The following is a 17,192-nucleotide window of genomic DNA, read 5'->3' as shown; positions in this document are numbered from 1 at the left end:
CACACTTGTACAAATAGTATAACATATCCTATAAGTCTGAGTAGACCCAATGAGAGCTTCTCAAGACTAGATCCACAAACAATGAGGTTCATTAAAGCAACAGGTACAAGCTCTTTAGATTGCTGTTGATAAAATACACTGTCTGCAAAAACACACTTTAGTTGCAAAAATACACTTCAGCTGCAAAAATGCACTTTGGTACCAAATAGATATATTCTAAGATTAGTATATGGCACTACTAATGTTATTACAAATACAAGCTTGAAGCCTAAGTTTCCCAGGGAAACACTTGGCATAGCCAAATGTGCAAATCTTACCCAAAAGTGCCCTTTTCGGGGAGAAGACAGAATCAGCCCTTTGACCAATCCCAGAAGTCTGCAATGATGTCTCACTAACTTCTCAGTGATGGTGTCTTCCCTAACTTCCTTCTATTGTTAAGGTATTTTATACTATTTTCTACATTTAGGTGAAGCTTGAGCAACTCAATTCATACATACCTTTGTTGTTGATTGGCATAAATTTCCCTTGCTTCGATTTTAAAGGTATAGACTTAAAACAATTTAGGAAGCATGCTCATGGGAGCATAGAGATGTGATGGAGTCATGTAGCTTTGGGGATGGAAATGTGTTTTGGTATTATAATGAGATTATAATGAGCAAAGTTCATCAAAAAGACAAATTTCAACACATCTGCTAGCTCAGCAACTAGCACTTTGGATGGAATGGAATATTTATCTCTTACTAGACAGCAGCTATGAGCACAGTACCATCTAGCTCCTGTGCCTGCCTCATAAACAGAGCCTGGCCGTGGTATTTCCACATGGCTCCACCCTCCGTACTTCTTGGTGCCAGCACGCTGGGCTCGCCCCTTATACTAACATCCAAGAATGTAGGCCAGGTTGCAGACGGGGGAACCATGTAGAGCAGATTCCTTATGTGCCAAAGATGTGGATCTAATTTCATTTTCAATAACTGTACTTTTGATAATTAGTTTCAATTATTTGCCTTCTCAATTATTATTCCACACCCAGCACAGGCAGAGTAGCTTCTACAGCTCTGCTCCACAGGACACAAGCTGTTTTTCTAATGCAAGAAAGGAGTGACTTTATTAGTGTCCTCCAAATACCTCCTGTGAGCACCACATTCCTGGGAGAAAAGAGAAGATGCGGCGTGAAAGGGACTCTAAGAAAACCTTGCACTGTCTGCCTAAAAAGGAAGAATTATTTTCACAGAATCACAGAATCGACTGGGTTGGAAAAGACCTCAGAGATCTGGGCAAGGAAACATGGTTAACTTGGCTCTGCATAATTATTATTATTCCACCCAAAAATGAGGTCTAAAATTACATCATATGTAAGAATTGATTATTAATCAGTTATAAAGACACTGTTAAAATAAAACCCTGGAGTTCCTTCAGATGGCTCTACAGTGAGTTTTATGGTATACAGTCAGACAAATAGTATTAACTTCATTGGTTTGCTGGGTTAGAAACATCAATATGGACCCAAGTCTGCAGTTCTGATTAGAAACGATTTCAGTGAGAGTTTTCCTGGAATTACAATGCTGGATTCCTGCCCACTGTCTCTGCAAAGTCAAAATGGCAACACAGATTACTAAACATGCCTGTTCACATATCAGAGGACTTATGTAGCGTTTGTTCTTATATTTGCTTTGAGGATGTCACAGTAACACAGGTGGTGCAATTAGGTGGTTGGCTTTGATAAGTTGCACTTGCTTTTATGGCCTCAGAACATAATGTCTCTGCCCATTTTATTTCTTGTAGCATCTTTTTTCAGCTGCTGGAAAAGCATTTCTTGTTGTTTACATTGCACTACCCTTATGGCAGAAAAGCATGTCTTTACAGGAATACAGAGCCACTTTTTTATTTACTGGTGCTAACGAGACCATACAACTTTTACCATTGTTTGAAAAACAATGCCACAATGTGATGTGTGAAGCAAAATTGCATTTTGTGCACAAGTGTTTTTCTTTAGTGAACTCAGAGAAAGTCTGCAATGACAAATGTTCTGGCTTGTATTTACAATCTACCTTTTTAAATTAAAATAGAATATGTGTTTTAAAAAGGAGTTAAGGAAAAAAAAAAAAAGAAAAAATGTTCTAAGTGCTGCAGTTTAATAAAAGCTCTGGTTTCCAGGTGAAGCCCTTTGATGCATTCCTCTAGACTACAGGGAGGTTTTGACAGCCTTCTGCCATGAGCTAAGAAAAGGGCACTCTGCTGTTTTCACAGTGATAGTCCAAGCTTTCCCAGACCTCTGGCATGAGTGGTCCAGAGGTTAAGAAACACAGCAGGACTCAACAGGGATTTGGAAACGACTGAGAAGTAGGTAAAGCCATAGCTTAAACCAAAGAGCAAGGGTATGTCTGTCTAGCTTTGAGAAGACTTAGTAATTCTGATCTCTAGCAGAAATTTGTCAGCCCTGGGTATCTTGGGAATGAGCTTTTGATCCAGCGAAAACCCCCACATTCGGTGCAACTACTGGAAGTAAATGTCTTAAAGGAGATCGAGCTCAAATTTCCTCTCCTTTAGATTGCTAATAGCTAATCAGAAGCTTTTGCTTAGTGTTGTGTCTTTTTCTTAAATCAGACAATTTTCCTCTGTCAATCAAAATACTTTTCAAATCACATTTCAGCCATTTACAAAATTCTGGGAAATATTCATTATATTCTATATCCTACAGAGTAAGAATTGTAGAATTGTTAATATATTCATACATATGAGATATATTCATTCCCCCTCTAGCCCTCCATCTGAGATATTTATCCAGATTAAAGAGAAAAAAAAATAAAAGTAAAAAGAGGAAATGGCATTACAAGACCATGTTTATTGTTGTTATTTAAATGCATCACAATTGTTGATGAATCCAAGCATAGCTCCCATTGAAGGAAATTTGAATAACTGCCATTTTTATCATTGCTATGGGTAATATCCTCTGTGGCAAATCAGCAGGCACTCTGCTAAATTCAATACAAAAATGCCACAATCTAATTCAGCACCTTTGTAGCAGGAGAAAGGTGAAAATAATGTATCAGAATAATAATTAAGTACTACATCTATAAAATTTGTCCCTTTAAAGCTGGTTGGCAGTTCTGCAGAAAGTTTAAGACCTTGTTCTTGGCTACAAGTTCCCAATCTTTTTCTTGTGTCAGCACATGTACTTATGCGGTCAGGCATGTGGCTGCATCCTACCGGCCCTACTGAAAAATATTTTATTTCTACATTAGTTTTTAGCAGATTTAACTGTCTGAGTTGGTGGACTGCAAAGCCACACATGTGATGCCATCAGAAGTAACACACCATGGAGAGCAGGTTAAGAAAGGCCCATTGGGAAATCCCTTCTTGAAAACAACTAGAACAAACTCTGCTCTTTAGATCCACTCTTTTCTGAGCTATGTAGGCCATCACATCATCCATATCACATAGCTCATGTGATAGTGTGATAAATAATATGGACAATCCTTACAAATTTATTATGTTCTGTAATGTTCTGCATAAGAACAGAGCAGAGTGTTCAATATAAAATTAGGTCTGGGAAGGCAGAGTTTTTCTTTGTGCTGTAAGAAGAGTTGGTTTTGGATACAGTTGTTGAAGAGGATTCCACCACAGCTTAGGTTACGACTCACCTTTTAGCAAAATTTTTCAACAGGTTGAAATTTCATATTTTATCTTTCTAGTGTCCCTGATATACATCTGCTTATTAAGGAGCATAAGATGGAAAAAGATCTACTTAATTCTCTGATTCAGTTCCTTGCCATTGCAGACATCTATGTTACATAATCATTTTCAGAGTTTATCAAGCTCAAACTTATCAAGAAATGTTAGATTTCTTGTCCCCAGTGTTCTTATGAGGAGAGTTTTAATCCAGCTTTCAGCGCTAACTAGTAATAGACAAAGCATCACACAATTCCTGAATATTGTTTTTAAACACCAGACAAATAAGGAATCCTCCAGCTTCCTCCTCCAAATTACAGCCAGATCTTTCTCACGCCACCAGTCATCTTCTTTCTTACAGGTTCTGTAGTTTAAAATGGCTCTTCTGTGTTTCTCTTTCTTCAGCAACCTACATTTCTCTCAAAATTCCTTCAAGTTAGAATCATAGAATCATTTCAGATGGAAGAGACCAACTTCCAGAATTTCCAATCAACTTCCAGAACTTTTCAATACAGAGCAACTATACTCAGTTTCTTTGATCTCCTGGGGATTTACCTCTCCCTAAACTCTAACATTTTATAAGAAACTGCCTTTACCTGGAATCCACTGATGTCATCTGAGGTACTATGAAAATAATTAACCTGTCACAGGTAGACATAATACTGCTACTCCTTACTCATCTCTTCCCAGCTCACCTAACCAAAACATCAGGAGATGGTTTAGGGTAAAGACAGATAAGATATAGAGATAGAATCATGCCAGAAAATCAAACTGGATTTCATGGAATTTATAGTGTTCCTAATGCATACTGACTTTACTGTCCCATCAAATAAGAATATCACATTGGGATATCATTAGAATGCTCAAAGATTGCACAAATGAGAGTTTTAGAAGCACTTTTCAAACAAATGTTTTCTTAACTTTCTCAAATACAGATGTGTGTGTCAATATCAGAAAAGTAAAGAATTGCGCAACTGCCTTTTCTCGAAGCCAGCAGGAAGTATGGCTTAATCAAAACTATCATTTTGATTAACCTTTTACTGATTATATTACCATATCACTAGAAATAGTAGTATATAATTTAGAATTATTTAATCTATTTTGTAATTTAATCAATGAATCAATTATTTAAATCAAATTTATCAAATTCTTCTCTGAAACTTTTAAACTGCTTGTAACACTCACACAAAAATGATTACGAAAAAGGAAAAGCAAAGGAAGGAGATTCATATATGCTAGGCATCACCATATACATGAAAATATTTGAAGTTATCTGTAACTCTACTAAAAGCCCTTAATGACCAGCAAGTAAAAAACATTTGGAAAAAAAAAAAAAACTGAGCTATACGAAAGTCAACAAATCCCACTCCTTCCTGGGCTTAGCAATGTAACAAATAAAAGAAACATACATCAGGAAAGAAATTAGTACCAAAACTACAAGAGTTAGCATCATTTTTGTATAAGAGAAATTAACTACAAAGCAAATGTTATTTTAAGATATAATACTAATATTACTTATTGCTACCCTGTACAGTGTGTATTTGGAAACTGGCATCCTAAAATTACTCAGGAATAGAGGGTATGAAATACATGCTTTGAATGAGAAATAGTCTTAGTTAGAAGAAAAAGCTGAGATTAATCTTCCTGAATCCTGCAGCTCTGTGTTCTGCTTGCACCCAAGTCAGTCACTAAAGTGAGTTCTTCTAAGGCTTTTGATTCATTATTTATAGCCCTGGCTATTGTTGGCTCACCCACAACACACTACAGATCACATCTCACTTTGTATCTTCTTGGAATGAAAAACATAGGGAAAGTAAAAAGAAAAAAATATTATATTTTCATGACATTTTAAAAGAATAAGTTGCGCTTACTTTCTTATTATACACAGGTCACAGAAGGATTTCCAGCCAAATTCCCCAGTTCTGGGCTGGTCTGTATTCTCATAATCAGGAGTGAAATCTTGCACCTTTAGCAGATGACATTTTCAAAACGCTTTTTCTTTGTCTTAATAAATGTAGCCAGTTAATTTACTGTCCATTTTATGACAATGAAGTTTGAATGCTTGGAAAGCATAAATCCTGACACAGATTGCCCTCAGCCCACCTTCTGCATCATCTACCTACCTCATCTTTGCTTCACCCAGGCACAACCAAATGTCAGGCACAAACAAGTTCACTTGTTTGAATTAAAAAAATTGCAATGAATCCTGACAGAACAAATAAAACAGATCATTTCTAGGAAGTGTACATTTCAGTCACCTTAAAAAAAAGACCTTCAAAATCTGGAATGCATCTTTCACGCTTCTGAGAAAAACATTATATTCACACTTCATGGGTAAAATATTGCATATTTATAGTGATTCACTGAGCCATTCTCAAGCATTCTGGAGTGATAGAAGTAACTGATCTACGTTTTTCCCAAGCACATAAGAAAACAGACCTGAAACATGCTGAGTACAAATTATGATAACTTTAATAGGGAATTCTATACTTAAGCTACTGTGATGTTATGAACACCGTGACTTTAATTAGGGAGGTGCTAATAGTCACTTGCATATTGCATGGTTATTTGCATACCTTCATCAGTTTTTGTTTTAAAGCTAAAGAATTTTAAATTCCACATTAGATTTTGGTAGCTTTTTTCATGCTCTAGACATTTAACATAAATACAAATCTTTAAATCTGTGTTCATAAGCGTGTAAAGTATTGAAAAAATTGAAACAAGATATAGTGGAAGACAAAAGTAGCTTTTTCTGGCACCTTTCTATAGATTAACATTTTCACTTTCTGCAAAAGCCTAGGCACATTTATCTTTCAAGAACTAACACAGAAAAGATACACATAAACAAACCAAAGCACTCTTTGCTGAAGATCAATCAGTTGTATGATGTTGCAAATCATTATAATTATTAAGGATAATTTCTTGGTCATAGCCTAATGAAGGAAAGTGCCCTGGAGTGCCTCTCCCAGGCGAAAACTTGAGTATTTAGAAAACAGGGTGATTTTGAGCCTTATTGTCTTGTTAAATGTCTTCTCTGGCATTATTCTTACCACATCCACATAAAATATACAGGTAGATTAGATGAGCAGGATTAACCTGTTCAAATGAAGATGCCTATAATACAAATGTCTGAATTTGAGCTAGATTTTGTGGGATCTCTTTATAGTGAATGGAGAAAAAATAAGTATGTTTAGGGTACAATTCATCTAATCCTGAACCTGAAGCCTAGAACAAGTCAGATGCATCAAAATCAAGAAGGTCAAGGAACCAGGACAATGAAGATGTAGACACCCACACTGTGTCCATCAAAGGTAAAATGAGATGTCTGATGTCCACTTCATACAAGAAGGACCAAGACCAACATAGTCCAGCCACATGCCTGAAATTCACTGAAGATGATGCCCAGCAGAATCAGTTCAATGGAGACTAAATTACTCAACACTGTTCCAGCTGGATTCTGGGGGATATTGATTCCCATTCTGATTTTTTTAAGAGAATTCCAAATTAATTTTGATCTAAGGGAAAGTAGGACAGAAGAAGAGACAAAGAGGTGAAAAAATATTTCGCAGCTCAAGAAAACAGCTTCGCAAATTAAAATATACTATATGTGGAACTAACACATTTTTCACTGGTGCTTTCTTCCACAGATACACAAGAATGTCCTCTGAGTTACACAGTTGAATAAATTGGGGTTTTATACTGATCTCCAAATCAGAAAATTGGAAAAACACAGAAAAATATCTGAAGGCATATTTGAACTTTTATAAAATAAAATAAAGTCAAATTTCCAGCTGGTCTATGCAATGGTAAGCCTGACAGAAGAGTGGCACCACTTTTCTCTTTGAAAACTAACGATCAAAGTCATTTATGTCTGGCTAGACATGGGGAAATTAGGACCAGCAGAAAGAGTTTGTGTGTGTTCAGTAGGGTCACTGAAGCTTGCTAGGATTGGCAGCACCAGGTTCTAGGCTAAGCCTGTGAAGAAGCTTGATGAAAATGATACAAATAAATTCCAAACTCATTCAGGCAGAGAAGCATCTCCATTTCATCCTCCAAGCAGGGGGCTGAATGTTACTAATCTTGACAGTAGCAATTCAGTTTGCAGTTAGGACATACATGAAATATCATTGAGAACCAAAACAAAGATACATAAACTTTGGTTCTTAGAAGGGCATGTTATATCAGTAAATCAACACAGAAAACCATTGCTCATCTCATATGAGAAAGGTGTGCATTAGCAGAATAGAGAAGACCCGATATAAATTTCCTTAGTCAGAAACCCTGAATCACTGTTCTACCTGCCCAGTCTAAGGTTAGTGACTGAAATACTTCACACTATGCTAAATACTATGATTTTTGGTTCAAGCAATTTCTATTAAATGCCAGATTGTAATGTGTGTGTGCATGTGTGTTTATACACACAGTTCTTTCATGTAAAGGGTTTTGCTAAGACAGCTGTAAAGGAATTTTACGTTGACAAGCCCTCTGGAGGAATAGATCCTCAATGCATTTGTATAACATTAACATGAACTGCAATTTGTTCCATTCCTCCCTTGGGGTTCCTAGGTGTATTTTAGTGAATATAATCACTGATAAGGTGGTACATGCAGTCCCTGGGTTGAAAGTATAATGTGCTATCACCAAGAACAGAAACATATGTGAGATTCAACTTTTCTGACATACTCTTTAGCCTGATTCTTGCAAATACTTAAATATGAGAGACACTGACATGAGATACAAACTTGAGTGGCTATTTCTTGTTATCTTTGCTCTGTCTCCCAGTTTATCACATAAAAGGAGTAATTGTACTTGAATACATTTTGAAAACCTCTGTCTTTTCATGGAACAACAGAATCAAGCCTTCTCCTGACAGTAAGAGACCACTCTGCTAGTACATAGTAGCCACATATAACTTTTCCTTTATGATCATGAAAAATAACCCACAATGTGCAGTACCTACAGTGGGGAAGATGAATTGTTCATTCCCCCTCTTCATTGCAGAGATTAGAAAGAGACGGAAATCCATTCTAATTCAGAATCTGCTTTTGTCTTCCTCAAACTTTTATGCTTTGTGTGCTGTAACTCTTGCTTTAAAGCCTGTCAAACTTGTTTACAGAAGCATCATCCCTAGAGCAAGCATGATAACCAGAGCTAACCAGTTCAGAAGTCAAAGAAGAGACAAATCTCAAACATAGGGTGATGTGGTTCTGCAGAGTGAACTTGGATTCTTTAATCACTCTGTATTGTTTCTCAGGGGAAAATTTTTTCATCTATTCCTTTGTTTTTCCCCTCTTCTCACCCAAAGCAAAAGGGTTTAACTCCCTTGCCTTCTCATGCCTACCCCTTCCATCCTCCCCCACCCAGGATGTGAATGTAGTTCTAAAAAACACAAGCAATAAATTCAAAGGAGGGGGAGAAAAGAAGCAAATATAGGAACACAGGAATATTCTATTTTCCCAAGAATTTCACTTGTCATTTTCCTTCAAATTTCAGCATTTTATTCTGTCTGTTTGTCCCTAGCTGTTCTCATGGCCTTGTTGCAAGCTTTGTAAGTAAGAGCTGAAGATCAGGCCAGCTGGCTGAGGGCAGATCCTCACCTCCATCTGCCTCCGACAGGTTCAGCCCTCCGTCAAAGAGATGGAGGGCTTAACCACAAGTACATTGTGCCAGCCTTTTCCTTTGCAAGCGTAGTAACACTATGGAAAGCGCTGTCGAATATAAGAGACAAATACAGTTTCAAAGAAGAGCTATTTGAGGCATTCTATTTAATTCAATAAAATGTAGTGGTAAATGGTATTTTTTTCAAAAAACTTCATAAGACAGTACAAAAAAAATCAATAAAAATCTATTTCCCTAGCTCAGTTGCATCATTAGAAATGCTGTATTTTTTTTTATTCATATCTATGGGACTTAGTAGTTTGATCCTAATTCAATCTTATTATAGTCTTCCTTAACAAAAGCAAGAAAATTGACAGGGAAAACAGACAAACAAACAAACGAAACCAACAACACTTATAAGGCCCAAATTTCACATTTTACAAAACCACAAAATCTCAAATCAAAATGTTCAGTTTCATACTTTTTTAAATACTAGGTCACTGCCAAGGCAAAACAATACACTTTTGAATTATTTTGAATTATTAAATTACCTGTTACCCCAGTCTTTTTGTCAGGTAAGGAAAAATGTATGTCTGATGTAGGATTTGAAGCTGAAATAACCCTATTGGTATGAAGACAGCTAATCATAAATGCATAATAAGAGAGTTTAAGGCCATATCCTACAAAAATTAATACAAAAATTGAAAAGGAGCAAAGAAGGAAAATACTATTTTTCATTTCACTATTCCAAACATAAGATTCAATGTATGATATAAAATGACCTTCCAAACACAGAAATCTAGCCAGCTCTGAAAATATGTTTGTTTATATTTCCAGACTAGGACAGAGGAGCATGAGGTCTCCTGGCAGAAGAAACACGTGCACCACATCGAGAACTTTGCACTGATGCATAAAGTCCCCTAGCTCTATCTAGTGGATGGAAAGGAGCAAACTGCTTTCCGTGTAAGAACTGCTTAGTGCTTTTGCTTGTGTACTTGAATGTAATGTAAAGACCTTCTCTTTTAACTTAAAACGTAGTTATACTGGCTATAAATGGATTTAAGCAATAGCACAATTGGCTGTATTATTTGAGAGTACTTCTATTATCCTCTTCTTGCCCTGTGCAAAAATAAAAAAAGGGCTTAACAAATAACAGTGAGATGGGCTTGTAGAAAGAAATAGTTTTAGTTACACAAGTTCTTCTCTGGAGATAAACCCGACTTGTTTATGTTTTGGACCAAATTAAATCCTCACGCCAACAGCATTATTGTCCTCTTTTTTCCTCTCTTTTCTTGCATTACTAGTATATGGTTATGAATCTTTTGTTTATAAAATATTGCTTGTGTCCCCCATACACAGTCTTGCATAAAAATCATAACTATGCCAATAATACAAATATAATAAATAATATCTTTTCTTTTAACTTTTCTTAAAACAATTTAATACGGAACCTTTTAAATCACTTTTATATACCTACATAGACAAAAGAAAAGACAATAAGAGAAGTAAATGTTTCGATATGCCTATTTGGTGCTAAGGGTGTTCCATCTTGAAACTTGGCTGTAAATGCAGTCCAGGCTTCCATCTACTCCTGCAAAGCCTTGTGCGAAAAGGACAATCTGCATGTGGATTCCCAGTCCCCCAGAGCACAGCAAGGCTGGGTAGCACAGTCCAGCCCTCACTGCAGGCTCAAGGGATGGCAAAAGGCCTGGCGTGGGGTGAGGGGGGAAGACTTTGGTGACGGTAAGAGATCCCTCAATGCCCCGAGGGAAAAATCACCTTTCTCATTAAATCTGAGAAAGCGGTTGAAACTAGTTGTCACATCCCCTCACAAAAGCAACAGGAATTCAATGAGAATTCACATGAGGTCCCTCTATATACTCCTAACCATGTATACTCACTCATGTCTTAACAAGATATTTGTCAGACTAAAGGATGTAGGAGCTAGAGTACTGTTGGAATTGTTGTACCGTTTCTTTGTTATTGTCATGCATTGCACAAGTTTATGCATATTTGGGGTCTCCCAAATGAACTAATGAGATGTTTGCCACATGAGCTATTTTTGAAGGCCTGAAAGATGTGCTGAATGCAACTGCCAACTTGTTTACTGGGGTGAGAAATAAGTCTTTCTCTTCTGAGGACTCTTGTTTAACTCTGCACAGTGTTTGACTTTTTGTTTTGATCTGTAAATGCCTTTATAGTTGAAATTTTGTGCACTGCCACAACATTGATTTCCTGAAACATTTTAACTATCTTTCTTTAACTTCCACACAGAAAGGCTTTCAATCTAGAAAAAGTTTGTTTGAGGAGCCATCAAATCCCTGATACATTGCGATTTCAGTGAAGGTCTGTTGCTGCTAAATTACTGGAAGTGTACCTGCCATAAGAACCACCCAAATCTAAATAAACCAGGACAATCTCAGGAAACAAAAAGAGAAGTGAAGGGAAATGAAAGATCATAGCTTTATCTAACATTAGAAAAAGATTTATTGTACAACTGTAAAAATAGATGTTTTCTAAGTTAGATATATCTTTTGGCAGTGTAATAAATCCTCCTTCATTCCAACAAACTAAAATACACTCACAAAAATGTTTGTTCCCCCCCCCATCATAGTAGTGTTTACATTAAAATTTACAACTACAAACATTTCAGAAAACTGTACTGCTAAGTGCTATGTGTTTTGATTTTTTTAGGTGATACAGTAATGTTTTAGACCAACTGACATAGCTATAACAAATGGGCCAGTTTTAGCTTCAGAAATGTATCATTATTTTAGTATAAAAGTTTATCTAACAAAAATATTCCTTCTCCTCCCTGACTTCATACCCTCAGAGCTACAACACTAATATCTGCAACTAGTATCATCATATCATAAAAAGATTCTAGCATGGACCTAGCCTTAAATGATTTTTTTTCTAGCATTTTTCAAAGTATAGACACTTTTAAAGGTTTTCCAGTAGAGGTAATGGTTCCTGTAGAGCAAATTTTACCTTAACATCCTTAATTAGCTTAACAGACTTTTATTTAGACCAAAGATCTCAAGAGTCCCATGACACCACAGATTTTAATGAAATTAATCTATTTTGAAACAGTAGACAGACATATAATAGTTTTCATAATGTGTAATTTTACCTACAATCGATCTGAGAAATTGTTGAAGATCAGAGAGCAAGTAACTGACAGAGACAAGAGGAGGCAGCCCGGTTTAGTATTTATCTGTACACTACTCAAGTCTTATCATTAATTATCATTTTTGCCTGAAGCTGAAGAGAATATTAGAGGAAGATGGGTGAGAGCACAGTGCCGTCTTGAGAGTGGATGCTCAGAATAAAATTGACTACGAGGAAGATGGTATTTTGACAGGGATGGGAACATCTCTGTTTTGTTTGGCACAAGACAGCTGTCTATAGAAATCATATAAATTCTAACATGGGGTAATACTGTTAATGAATAATACTAATATTGATCTGCCCTACTAACATTGTACATGCATTTAGATCTCGTTGATTTACCTTGTTTTCTAAGCCAAAAGTTATATACATATTCACATACTTAAGATTGTACAAGCAACTAATCAATAATAAAAGCTAGAATGAAAATAGGAGTATTGTCCCAGTTTTGCAATTCAATTATATTACAGTAAAAGCTCTACAACATGTGGAAGGATTGTAAAAATGCAAACATTAAAAACCCACTTTGATGAAAAATTTCAAAATTCCTAAGACATTTTTGTCCTTTGGTGAGGTTTTACAGATAATGTGAAAACTCTAAATATAAGTAGATAACATTAATTTATTCTGCATAGACTTCCACTTAATTGAATTGTAACTAGCATAGTAGCGGCTACACCCTGAGGATGCTTTGAAAATGAGGAATGAACCCATCAGATTATTTCTTCTTTATTAGGAAAAAAGAGTGTAAAAGCCTCTGCAAAACCCGAATCCTTCTGTTGACAATATGAAGTAGCTGTGCATAATGCATAGGTACTGAATAGACATTTATTTGATTTACTGAAACACTCCTACTTAACAGTTTGCAATACATCAGCCTCCTGAATGGAGGCTCAGACTACAATGTGTCCATGTAGACAAATTTTGTCTTCACTGTTGTGAAAACCCACAATAGGAAAGTCCCAGAGAAGTGAAATGTTTCTGGGTTTTGGCCGAAACCTTTTTGACATTTGTTTCTCAGACCTTTATATGAATACTCATTATATTGGTGAAGGGATACCATTTCACCCCCACCTTTTAAAATGATATAAATAGATACTTAAATTGTAAGCCATATCTTTCTGTCCCCAAGTGTCTCTGTTGTACCTTGCCTATTAGGACTTAGTCATTACTAGAGACCATGGGCTTCATTCCCAAATTGTTTATGATTGCAGCTTCTCTCCTTGCTTGCCTCCAGACATGCAACTGCAAATAAAGTAAAAAACAACTACATTTCTTCTGACATCCCTTTATAGCTACTACTATCGCTCTGCTTCCAGTTGTAATTCCTGATGTGCAGACTACTGCTGTAAGCAGTCCCGTAATACAAATAAAGAGCCATGCAGAGCAGTATAAAGTGTCCAGGCAAACAGGTGAAATAAGTTAAACGCTCAGGAGTCCTGCAGTCAGTGAGGCAATATGTAGGCTTTAGATAGTGGCCATATATCTAAAGTATATGAGAAAATATAAGCCCTTTCTCCCTCACCTAGTCAGACCACAGCTGGGGAAGATGTAATTTGCTATGGGAGCCTGGGCCATCTCAGGAAGGCAGTAACAACGAATCAGCAGGAAGAGATTGACAAAGGGAGATCAGACAAGGGGTCCTGGTCTCTAAAATATGCTGATAGAGGGGAGCCAGTGCATAAACCCCTTGCATTGAACAGGAAACAGTGTAGCAATGAGGAGGGGCAGGGGAGAAAGAGACTCTCCCTTTAAAGCTCAATATATATGTGGAAGGTGATATATCGTATTGGAACAGATCTGAGTTGCAATTTATATGGAAAAAACTAGTGTATCTGATTCCACCTTCTCTAAAGAGAAGACAGATGGTTGCACTAGTGAAGGAGGAGCTAGCAATGTGCCCCAGGCACAGATATGGTCTTCAGGGCTATGTCTAAACTGGTAATTGCAAGACATCTTCCAGCCACATCATGTGTTATCCTTTATTAGGATGTATATTGATGTACACTAACTTCATCTCATACTGCTTCATCTCAGTTTCTGTGGGAAAGAAACCTGAGCATCCTCTGCCAGAAAGGGAACAGAGCATATTTTAACCTTTTCCAGTTCTGGATGATCAGGGGATAAGGATTCTTGTCCTGTTAATTCTTGTAAAGAAAAACATGAGAGTCATGACTCATACTCACTTTATTTTAATGGGAAAAATGGAATTTATTTTCCTAGTAAATCTGATATGCAAAAAGCTGAGAACATAGCCTACTATGTCAGGAATCATGTTTAAAGCATCAGATGAGCTAGAATAAATCTTAAAGCTAATAATTTATTTCATTGGTATTATTTACTCAGCAAAATGAGCTAGAGATCTGGAAAAAACAGAAGGGGGTTTTTTTTGTCACTTCTCCCTTTAAAAACGTAAAATTTTACAAAGCAATGGCCTAGAGTTTAAATAGGTTGAAAGAAATGAAGGAACTGAATGCTATGATCATTTGGGCTCATTGCACTAAAATAAATAAGAATCTGTATTTTCACTGGAGGTGAGATTTGCTTCTTGTAAGAATCTTAGGGGTTTTTTTGTTTTTTTGTTTTTTTTCCGAAAGGCTCCACATTGAGAATCTTAATCATAGTGTCTGTTCAAACTAATTTTAGAATTAAATAGACATAATTGGTGTCTATACTATTACAGGTGAAGGAAATGTTTTTTTAAAAAAACTCTTTCTGTCAGACAGAACTATAAGACATCTCTGTCTGCATGCTATAGAGACGAACGGCTAGGCAGTAACATCCAAAAACCTGAACAAAGATAAAAAATGTCATCAGTTATTATGCACTTAGTTGGCAGAACAACTCTTTGAAGACGAAACAACCAGCAAGTATGATAAAAAGATGATATTTAAAACCTTCCTAATTTTACATAACTTTTAACAGCATAATTAACTATAATTATGATAATTAATAGTTCTGATTTTGATTGGTATAAGATAATATATAAATATTAAAATGTGATATTATTGCATGGGAAAAAATTGCAGGCATAAGACACAGTGATCCATAGACAGAAGACTAAGAAAATACTGTTTCTATTTTTTTTCTTTCCAAGACCAGGATGTAGCAATACAGAAGGAAATCAATGAGAATAAAAACAATCTTGAATTTTATTTTTTTTTCTTAGTAGGTGGCAGTTACATTTTATGAATGTTTTAGGCTTGGTACTATGCTGCTTAATCAACCATTTCTTCATGTTCCCATCTCCACTTGTAACATTTCTGTAGGAAAAAAAATACCTTTATGGTTCTGTTCCAAACAACCTCACTTGAACAATTCAGTCTTACTTTAAAAAAAAAAAACACCAACTATATAGATATTAGTAGGACTTTAAGTTTTGCAAGTCAGCAAGAGACACTGCAAAGTTAAACCTCAGACTAATTCTTTCTATTATCCAAGAACCTTCTTTTTTCACAATTCTTAGAGGTACACTTGTACCCAGCAGATAAGCTAAGCTGGATACCATCAAAAGTGCAAGTCTTCTCCCTTTATCTCTGAAGTCAGGCCAGTAGAAACAGCAAAATACCAAACTGTATTGTAATTCCATTAGATCCCACACCTAGGAAATAAATCTCATGGGAGCTTTCAGGAAACATTTTATTGCTGCAGAAATTGTATGCTATACTCTGAAATTTGCTGGATGCGCATCATCACATGGTGGCAGGTTGTACAAAACTGCTGGGATAGTCATCTACTGAATGAGACAAAATTAAGATGGTGACAATGTTTGACTGTCGACTTGGATGTGTGCTGTTTGCAGTTTCCTGGTCAAATTTAAATTTTATTATCTAAATATTTCTTTTTCTTAAGATATGGTGCAAAGGAGAAGGCTATATGAAGTTTCCTTCTATTTATTTTGTTCTGAGTTAATGGGCATTTATCCTCTATGTGGCTCTGTAAGAAAAACCTGTATAACATAATTTTTAAAAGAAATTATGTGCATGATACATGCTCAAACTATATTGTGCTGTATTCATAAGCCCGAGAGAGGTTAGTCTGCCACAGCTCCATGCCACTGGTCCAACCACTATCAAGGCTGAGCACATATACCCAGTATGCACACGCACACAGAGCACACATACACACCCTCCGTAGATTCCTGGGACAGCCCTGAGAGGGTCTCAGACAGGATGTCCCTTCCTCTGAATCCTTAATTTGGGTTCTCACCTGCCTTTTGGTGTTATGTTCCTCTGGGATTGTGGAGATGGGTCTGTGGTGCACTGATGGCCCTGGGAGGGCCCACAGCAGGGTATTATGGTATTATTTGGGTTGCCCTTCATGTGCCATTGCATTTCTGTGCTCCCTTGTGGGTGTGTGGAAGAGCTTTTATCACATGACACACAGGTGCTGGTGTTTACAGAAAATAATTTGTGTCTAGTAGTTTATTAGCCTCAGGAAGTTCCACACTGAGGGTGTGTGGAAGCAGAGAATGTCTTTGAAGGGTTTGCCTTTGGGATTATCTTTGTTCCCAGAAGTTTTAAGATACAGGTTAAATAAACCTCTGCCATGAGTCTGACACTCCCAGCCCTAGTCCTGGGAGACACAAACCAACTTTCAAGACCTCTTTCAAGGTAATTTCCACAACTTCATGATTTTATGAAGCTACATTTCCAGCTCACACAGTGCACCCAGAGAGACACAGCACCTTCTGCTATCACAGAAGAACAATAGTTGGCCTCTGTCTTTTCACAAGATTTACAGTTTCAAACAGC

This window comes from Streptopelia decaocto (assembly GCF_964273445.1).
Source record: "Streptopelia decaocto genome assembly, chromosome: 3".
Classification (NCBI taxonomy): Eukaryota; Metazoa; Chordata; class Aves; order Columbiformes; family Columbidae; genus Streptopelia; species Streptopelia decaocto.
Note: the sequence above shows the minus strand (reverse complement) of the source record.